Source organism: Dromiciops gliroides, chromosome 3 (genome assembly GCF_019393635.1).
Source record: "Dromiciops gliroides isolate mDroGli1 chromosome 3, mDroGli1.pri, whole genome shotgun sequence".
Lineage (NCBI taxonomy): Eukaryota > Metazoa > Chordata > Mammalia > Microbiotheria > Microbiotheriidae > Dromiciops > Dromiciops gliroides.
The window spans coordinates 80,096,124-80,105,642 of record NC_057863.1 but is presented as its reverse complement, the minus strand read 5'-3'; positions in this window follow the sequence as shown (position 1 = coordinate 80,105,642).

Sequence of the window (9,519 nt, the reverse complement as noted above, 5' to 3'; positions counted from 1 at the left end):
GAGTCCTTTTATTCCTTTGTGAATTCCTCATGAAGTTGCCATTATTGTAACACTCAATTGTACTCTCAATGTCAGTGCCTTTCTAAAGTCCATGAATGATACTACTCTCCATCATGAAGGGTTATAATTCCTGAAACTACCATACTCCTCACATTATTGGCTTCCCACCTCCATCTACATGAGTTTCCCCTGTTGTTTACTGCTATAATACCTGGTGGACTTGGTTACCAACTTTAAATGCCAATCTCTGATATATGGTCTCTGATGACTCCACCCTATCTATCTCCTTGCCAGTGCCTTCCCTTAGAGATTACCTTCTATCTAATCTGTGTATATTCTAGAAATACCTTATTATTTACATGTCATCTCCCCCATCATAGTGCATTCTTCAAAGTCAGGTATTTCTTTTGCCTTTTTTATATCTCTGTCACTTGGCTAAGAGGGCTGATACATAGTAGATAATTAATAAAAGTTTGTTGACAAACCGATTGGACTAAAAGATTTTTCAATTGCTCTCCAGATTAAATCTTTTTTTTTCTTTTTTTTTTGTGGGGCAATGGGGGTAAAGTGACTTGCCCAGGGTCACACAGATAGTAAGTGTCAAGTGTCTGAGGCCAGATTTGAATTCAGGTACTCCTGAATCCAGAGCCGGTGCTTTATCCACTGCGCCACCCAGCTGTCCCTGAGCTTAAATCTTGATGAGTCTATATCCTCTGTATTTGGAGAAAATTATCAACTTCTGTAGGATTCAATTAATGAATTATCATTGCTTCTCTAATATAGAACAGTAAAGTTATTTTAATACAGGTACGTAAATATAGTCTGGGTATAGGTATAGATTGTCTTTTCCTCAAATTTTATATGGGTATATAGCACCATCTACTGACAAATACACATGAAAGTCATCTTAAATTTATATTTAGCTTTTTTCCATTGGTAGCAACATGGGGAAAAATCCAAGTAATTATTTTATAGATGCCTTGAAACTTCCTTTCTGGCTCTTTATAAGAGATAAAGTGAGAATAAATATGAAAAGAAATCACACTTTTCCTAATTCCAAGATATTTCAAAGTTCTACAGAAACTATCTAAGGGATTAAACCAAATCTACTACTGGGTTGACTCTGAAGCTACAGTGACTAGAGACTGATAGAGTAGCTTGACCGAGTTACTTTCAAGACTGACCATACTTGTAACTGATTAAAAAGAAAACCTCTAGAATTGGCTGTGAGATTTCATACTAATTTAGGTTTAATTTGTTCTAGTTGAAATGATTCAATGAATTAAAATCCCTCAGATATATCCTTCTTCTCTACAAAGACTTTGCACTGAAAATAGGAAAATGGGCAGAATGTTGGGGTTAACTTGGTCCAAGGGTCTTCTTTTATTTTTTTTTTATTTTTTTAGTGAGGCAATTGGAGTCAAGTGACTTGCCCAGGGTCACACAGCTAGTAAGTGTTAAGTGTATGAGGCCAGATCCAAACCCAGGTCCTCCTGACTCCAGGGCTGGTGCTTTATCCACTGTGCCACCTAGCTGCCCCAAGGATCTTCTTTTAAACAACTAATCAGCAAGTATTGGTAGAATACCTTCTCTGTACAAAATTCAGTGTTATTCACTGTGTGGGAAAAAACAAGTATAAGTACTTGGAGAGCTTCTAATCTAGTTGAGAATGTGGCATTAACTTATGTAAAACAAGTGGTTTTTTTTTAATGTATAGCAATTTGTGAGATAGTGTATTGCCGATTGACAAAAAAGTGATGTGCACCAGTGTTTCCCAAATACTCATCTGTGAGCCAATATCAGTGATTTTTTTTTTGTTAGGTAGTAAACCTTTTATTATAAAAAATAATCACTTCTTAATACCCAAGCTGAAAAAATTTATTTCATTTCTTCTTTCTCCCTGCACCTTATTGTTCCCAGCCCTACCTCTCAGTTTATACTTGGCTACTGGTACCCACTTCCTGGCACCTCTAGCACTGGGCTTTTGGAGTATGCAAAGGATGGAAGTAGAAAATGTAAATTCTTTTCTGGTCCACAAATATAGCTTAGCTAGGGATATACTAGTATAAACTATGCATACAATTAATTCCAAATAGGGTAAGATCACTGAACTGGAATGTTAACATGTAATTAGAAAATACCTAACAAAATACATAAAAATATTTTTTTTAAAAGAAAAAAGTACCATTTTAGTAGAACTGATAAGCTTTATCCAGTGGGCCAAACCTAATTGACCAATCTTAGATGATGTTACACTTGGTAGTCTGTACAGCCACTTGTAGTTTCTTCTAGTTAGATAAGACTGCATTCACAGCAACCTATTATTCTCTGTTTCTCCTCTGCTTTGTCCAGTGTGAGGAAACTGTGGGTTTGTATACCTAAAGATGGTGTATGTCCTAAGTTTTGTTCAAAAATGTTTTAAAAATGAGTCTGTGGGCAGCTAGGTGGCTCAGTGGATAAAGCACTGGCCTGGGATTCAGGAGGACCTGAGTTCAAATCCAGCCTCAGACACTTGACACTTAACTAGCTGTGTGACCATGGGCAAGTCACTTAACCCTCATTGCCCTGCAAAAACAAAACAAAACAAAACAAACAAAAAAATGAGTCTGGCAAAAAAAATGAGTCTGACAAGGATAAAAGGAGAAGGGAGGAAATAGTGCCATCATAATAACATACCACAGCTTTATTTAACCATTCCCAAATTGATGAGGAGCTATCATTTTAACCAATCTTAAAGGTGTAAGGTGATATCTCAAAGTTAATTTGCATTTCTCTAATCAATAATGATTTATAGCATTTTATATGATTAAATGTATTTTTTTAATTTTTCTATCTAAAAACTACCTGTTCATGTCACTTGACCATTTATCCAATGGGGTATGACTTGTATTCTTATAAATTTAACAAAATTCTTCACATATTTGTAGAAACGAGACCTTCACCTGAGAGATTGTCTATGAAAAGTTTTTCCCAATTTCCCGCTTTCCTTCTAATATTGGCTACATTGGTTTTATTTATACAAGAACTTTTTAACTTAAAATGATAATTATTCATTTTACACCTCAACAATGCTCTCTTTCTTCATATATTATTCTCCTATCCATGAATCTGATACGTAATATGTTCAATGTTCTTCTAAGTTTCTTGTAATATCTATGTTATGTATGTATTTTTCCCTTCTCTTGGTACATAATTTAATATATTGGTCCATTCCTAATTCCTGCCAGACTGCTTTCCAGCTTTTCCAACAATTTCTACCAAATAATGAATTCTTATCCCCAAAACTTAAATATTTACACTTGTCAAACACAAAGTTACTACAGTACTCTACTATTGTGTATTTTAAGTCTACTCTGTTCTACTGATCTTTCTATTTCTTAGTCAGTACCAGATAGTTTATATATATATATATATATATACTGCTTTATAATATAGCTTAAGGTCTAGTACTGTTATATCACCTTTCTTTACATTTTCCCTCAGTTTCTTTGAAATTCTTGATCTTTTTTCTTACAAATTTCATTATTATTTTTTCTAATTCAGTAAAAAATCTCTTAGTAATTTAATTGAGATGTCATTGAATAAATAATTGGGTTAAATGTCATTTTTATCATATTTTCTCTTCTAGTTTTTAACTATGATATCTACTATTGTAGTCATGTATCCATTTTGAATCCATTTTGGTACATGCTGGCCTAAGTCTAATTTCTGCCTTTTAGTTTTTCCCAAAAGTTCTTATCAAATAGACCTCTCATTGTTTCATAAGGTCATATGTATACTGTTCTTAATCTTCCTCCATCTTAAACCCTAAGATTTATATACTTGAAACCAGTGTTACCTTGGCTACTATGTCTCTCAGCTTGTTGGCTATGGTGCCATATAGGCATTTTTGTTCTCTTTATAGCAACTTATTCATATCTTTTTAGTTATTATTCCAAAGAGTAGCTATGGGGGCGGCTAGGTGGCGCAGTGGATAAAGCACCGGCCCTGGATTCAGGAGTTCCTGAGTTCAAATCCGGCCTCAGACACTTGACACTTACTAGCTGTGTGACCATGGGCAAGTCACTTAACCCCCACTGCCCCGCAAAAAAAACCCAAAAAACCAAAGAGTAGCTATGTTCCTTTACCTACTTCCCATTTTTCGGCATTAATAGTCATTTAAATAGGTAAAGTAAAAATTAGCTTTTTTGAAAGTCATATTTTCCTCATTTTTATTATTTTCCCTAGTCATGTATTAATGGATAGCTGTGCTCTAAGAACTCTGTGATCTAACTGTACAGAGTTTATGCAGGAATAACTCACATCAATATTAAATAATTCCCTCCCTATTAAAATATAATGAATTATATTTTTGCTAACATATTTAAAGCATGGTTTTCCCTATACCATCCATATTTTCTGAAAGTATTTATGATGTATAATTATGTGCCTCCTTTATAATTTAGTCTTTTATCTTTTTTTACTCTTGAACCACATTTTAAGGCTTTGCATTAAATTCTTTGAGTATCAGAATAGCTGCAATATTTTACAAAGTTTCTTACTCATGAGATAGGTGGCATAAGTATCATTATTCCTATTTTATAGGTAAAGAAACTCAGGTTCTGATAGGTGAAGACCTATTGCTCACATAGTTACTAAATGTTAGATATTTTATTTTTAGTACCTTGGGGTGCCCCACAAACTGCTTCTTCTTTTTCCTCCTACTTGTACACAGGAGACACTGTATCGTAGAATAACTAGTAGAGGGGAGGAATGTATGGAATAAGGAAGAAGAATGCTGGAGTAAAACTGAGACTTTTAAAACCTCCAAAGAGTAGCTTCATACTGTGAATATTTATTGTTGTTGTTCATTCATTTTTCAGTCATGTCAAACTCTTCATGGCCCCATTTGGTGGTTTCTTGGCAAATATACCAGAGTGGTTTGTCATTTCCTTCTCCAGCTCATTTTTCAAATGAGGAAACTGAGGCAAATTGAGTTAAGTGATTTACCCAGGGTCACATAGTCAATGTCTGAGGAGAGATTCAAATTCAGGAAGATGAAACCTCCTGATTGCAGGTCTAACACTCTATTCACTGTGTTGCCTCGTTGTCCCATTCTAAATAGTAGAAATTATGAATTATTAATAATTCTGAAGGTTTCCCATATACAATAAAACATAAATTTCCAATTCATTTCCAAGTTGATGTTTTTAATAGCACATAGGTGTTTCCTTTAGCCACCTAGAAAACTTGACACAAGTTTGCTTAAAGTCAGTGGGTTTCATTCTTACTTAATGAATAGAAAACAGGAAAATAAGTCAACCTTTCCTTAGATTCTTAAAAGATAGAAAGTGACTGGTAAGAGAAAAAAAGAAAGAGAGAAATGGATGGATACCTTTTGCAAACACCTAGCGAGCATCTTTCTGTGATCATGGTGCCTGAAATTTAATCTTCATCCATCTACAATAGCATAGGCATCCATCTATTTATAGTAAAAGATGTGTGTTAGAGTCTGTGGGGTATGGGATTTAAATATGAGTGTAGTATATTGGAAGAGATTCAGCACACACAACACCAAGAAGAATCAGCACAGTGTAGTGAAAAGAACATTGAATCTGGAATCAGAGAATCTAAATTTGGATCTTCGTTCTGCCACTTATTCCTTGTGTTATATCACTCCCCTTTGTCTCAGTTTCTTTATCTGTAAAAAGATAAAGTTTGACTACATGATGTCTAAGGTCCCCTTCAATTGTACACATATGATCTTCTGAACATATATGATTCTTCTGAATATAAGCTTAATAATGTAACTAATGAGTCTGAAAATCTCTAGTCCTTTCTGAGAAAGGAAGTATCTCTATTATTTAGTAGGAGTAACTGACCTTCCACCTATCATTGTTTCATTGTGCACTTTGCTTAAGATGTCTACTTTAAATTTTCAAAAATAATAAAAAGTCAGAAAGCAAGACAAAATTTAAAATGCATGACATAATTGAGATGGAGGTAGTCTTTATATATACAATATTGGAAAGCACTGTCCCTGGATTCAGGAGGACCTGAGTTCAAATCAGGCCTCAGACACTTGACACTTACTAGCTGTGTGACCCTGGGCAAGTCACTTAACCCTCATTGCCCCACAAAAAAAAAATTAAATATACAATATTGGGCTATGTTGCCTGGGAAAAGCCATTAATAGGTTGGGGTAGTTTGGGCATTCTCCCAGGGGACATATAAAATGGCATTTTTATAAAGAGTGAACAGTTTCAAAATTTATAACATTCACATGTTGACAGCACTTTCACTCCTTCAACAACATAGAGTCAACTGAGCTTAGCATCTAGTTAGCAAGAATAATTAGTTAAACTAGGAAGCTACCAGATGGCATTCTTCCTTCTCCCTACTCCAGATAGCAGATTCCCCAGCAGCTGCCTCATGGTATCTTGGGCTTTTCCTTCCGAGGGCCTTCTGTCCCAGGGTCTCTGTCTTCCAAACACATGGCAGTATTCTGTAGTCTACTTTTCTACTCAACTGGAATGTATCTTTATTACTTCTTATAGTATTTTTCCTATCATTAATTACAATGGTGATTTTAGGGAACATTTAGTTCTGCTTGCTCCAAGTGCCAAGTTGATGGCCTAGTCATTAAAACTGCCAGTTATGGCTCTTCCTGGGATCATAAATTCCTAGGGTCCACATCCTTTTTATCTGTAGAATCCTGTGACTATTGTTGATACTACATTAATCATATATAGAAATAGACATGACACTGTCAAAATGTGATTCTAGGTACAGTTATTCACAAATACCTATCAGTCCTGCCTTATAGAAGGAACTTAGTCACCCTAAGCATTTATTAGGAGATATGATAAAGAGAAAAGGGCCCCTAAAAATATCCAGAATTGGAGAGATGGACCAATGAGCTCTGATGTAACCTAGTATAATTTTCTTGGATAGCAAATCCTAAACTGAGGGAAATTGTATAGGAGAGAGTAATGATTAACAATGTTTAATGGCTCCTTCCTGATTATATTCCAGAGACTAGGAAAAACCCACAAAGTATAGTTTACTTGCAGAGCAAAAGATTGAATTTCTTGTGAGAATATCCTCCACCACCACCATTCCAAAGTAAAAGTAAACTATAGGGGCAGCTAGGTGGCGCAGTGCTCTGGATTCAGGAGTACCTGAATTCAAATCTGGCCTCAGACACTTGACACTTACTAGCTGTGTGACCCTGGGCCCCCCATAGCCCCACAAAAAAAAATAAAAAAGTGAACTATATAAGTTAAACCTTCTAACCCGCATTCTCTCCGTTGAATATGGAGGCCTCTTTGGAATTTCAAAAAAATTCCCAGATATTCATTGCACTTTTAGTATCTGTTGGTTGAGAAAAGCCCTTGTGATAAAAACTATTTTTTGTTGTTTAATCATTTTCAGTCATTTTCTACTCTTTGTGACCACATTTGGCATTTTCTTGGCCCAGATTTTGGAATGGTTTGCTATTGCCTTCCCTAGATCATTTTACAGGTGAGGAAGTGAGACAAATGGGATTTCATGACTTGCTCAGGGTTACACAGTTGGTAAGTGTCTGTGCCCAGATATAAACTCAGGAAGATGAGTAATCCTGACTCTAGGTCTGGTACTACATTCACTCTGCTGCCTTCCTGCCTGGATAAAGATACTAAGATTTTAGAGCAGCTAGATGACACAGTAGATAGAGTACTGGCCTTGGAGTCAAGAGGACCTGAGTTCAAACCTCACCTCAGACACTTACTAGCTGTGTGACCCTGGGCAAGTCACTTAACCCCAATTGCCCACAAAAATCTGGGGCCATCTCTAGTTGTCCTGATATATATCTTGTCACTAGGCCCAAATGGCTCTGAAGGAGAGAGTGAGGTTGGTGACTTTGCATGGCCCTCTCTTAGTTGAATCCAATTCAGTATAAATCATGACATCACATCCCAATGTCATGGTCCTCTTTGAGAACTAAAATTTCAGAAAAAGGATTGTTGAATGATTTTTATTTTATTAATCACAATATTGTCTATGTTCATTTGAAAAAAGTAGTAATTTATATATACATATATATATATATATATATATATATGCATGATTGTTAGGTCATAGATATAGAGCTTGAAGAGATCTCAGAGGCCATATTTATCCTAATCTTTCATTTCCTAGATGAAAAACTGAATTCCAAGGAAGTTAAGAGATTTGCATAAGGTCACAAGGATAACCAGGGGTGAGATTTGAACCCAGGTCCTCTGACTCCAGATGTTGTGTTCTTTCTCCTGTACAAGCATTTCATTCTACAAAAGGTACATTTGCTTATTTGCATATTCAAATATGAATTCAGGGCTGTCCTTGTAAAAAAATCCATGTCCCCAGATTCTGCCATCCATACTAGAGGAACTATTGAGCTAGACCATTACACTAATCTAAACAAGTTAAAATCTATTGGGAGAATTACCTCATGGTTTATACATGCCACATCCTTTATTGAGCACACCTGCTTCCTTGGCCTCTGTTAGAATAAAAAAAAACATTGACTTTCAGAATTGTAAAGGACCTTTGAGATCATGTAGTACAGCACTCTGATTTTGCCAATGAGAAAACTGAAAGGTTAGGAAACCTGCCCAAGGTCACCCTGCTATTTAGTGGCAGAACTGAGATTGCATCATAAAACATTAATCAGCTTCTGAATGTTAATTAAATGGTGTCATTAGGAATGCTAATTTTAACATTTTCCCTCTCAGAGACTCTGTCCTGCATAATAGCCATTTTGTTTTTACTGTATTCATTTGGGTCCCTTCTTGTTAGAACACAAAGAGATTGTAAAGGATTAATCTGAACTGTAGAGGGCACCAGTGGACCAGATTACACAATAAAAACAAATCATTAGTATAGAAAGGGCAGACTGAATTAGGGATCCACACCCTTTGGGGCTAGGTTACCTAATTCAAAGTTTCACAGCTTCCTCTGCCTAGCACATAGTAGGCATTTAATGAATCCTGCTGCTACTAATCTGTCTTGTCTCTTTGTCAAGGATTTAAGTATAGATCCAATCTCTTTTTATACTGAGTTGTTTCCAGGGTCCTAAAACTTCCTTGTGCACAATTTACCACAGAGGGATCTAAAACAGTACCTTGAAAAATATCATTTTTATTGAATTTTGAAATGGGGCAGTATTTTCGATAGGCAGAAGATCAATGTTTTGTTGTTGTTGTTTTGGGGGGTTTTTTGCAGGGCAATGAGGGTTAAGTGACTTGCCCAGGGTCACACAGCTAGTAAGTGTCAAGTGTCTGAGGCTGGATTTGAAATCAGGTCCTCCTGACTCCAGGGCTGGTGTTTTATCCACTTTGCCACCTAGCTGCCCCTGAAGATCAAGTTTTAATTCCAATTTCAACAGTCATGAAATTGCACTTGGAATAATAGAAAGGAACATTCTGCCCATAGCAATACTTGATTGCTTCAGGCTAATTGAGGGCAAAGTTATCAGAACTGGAAAAAAGTATAAATTATGTAATAATTTTTAAAAAA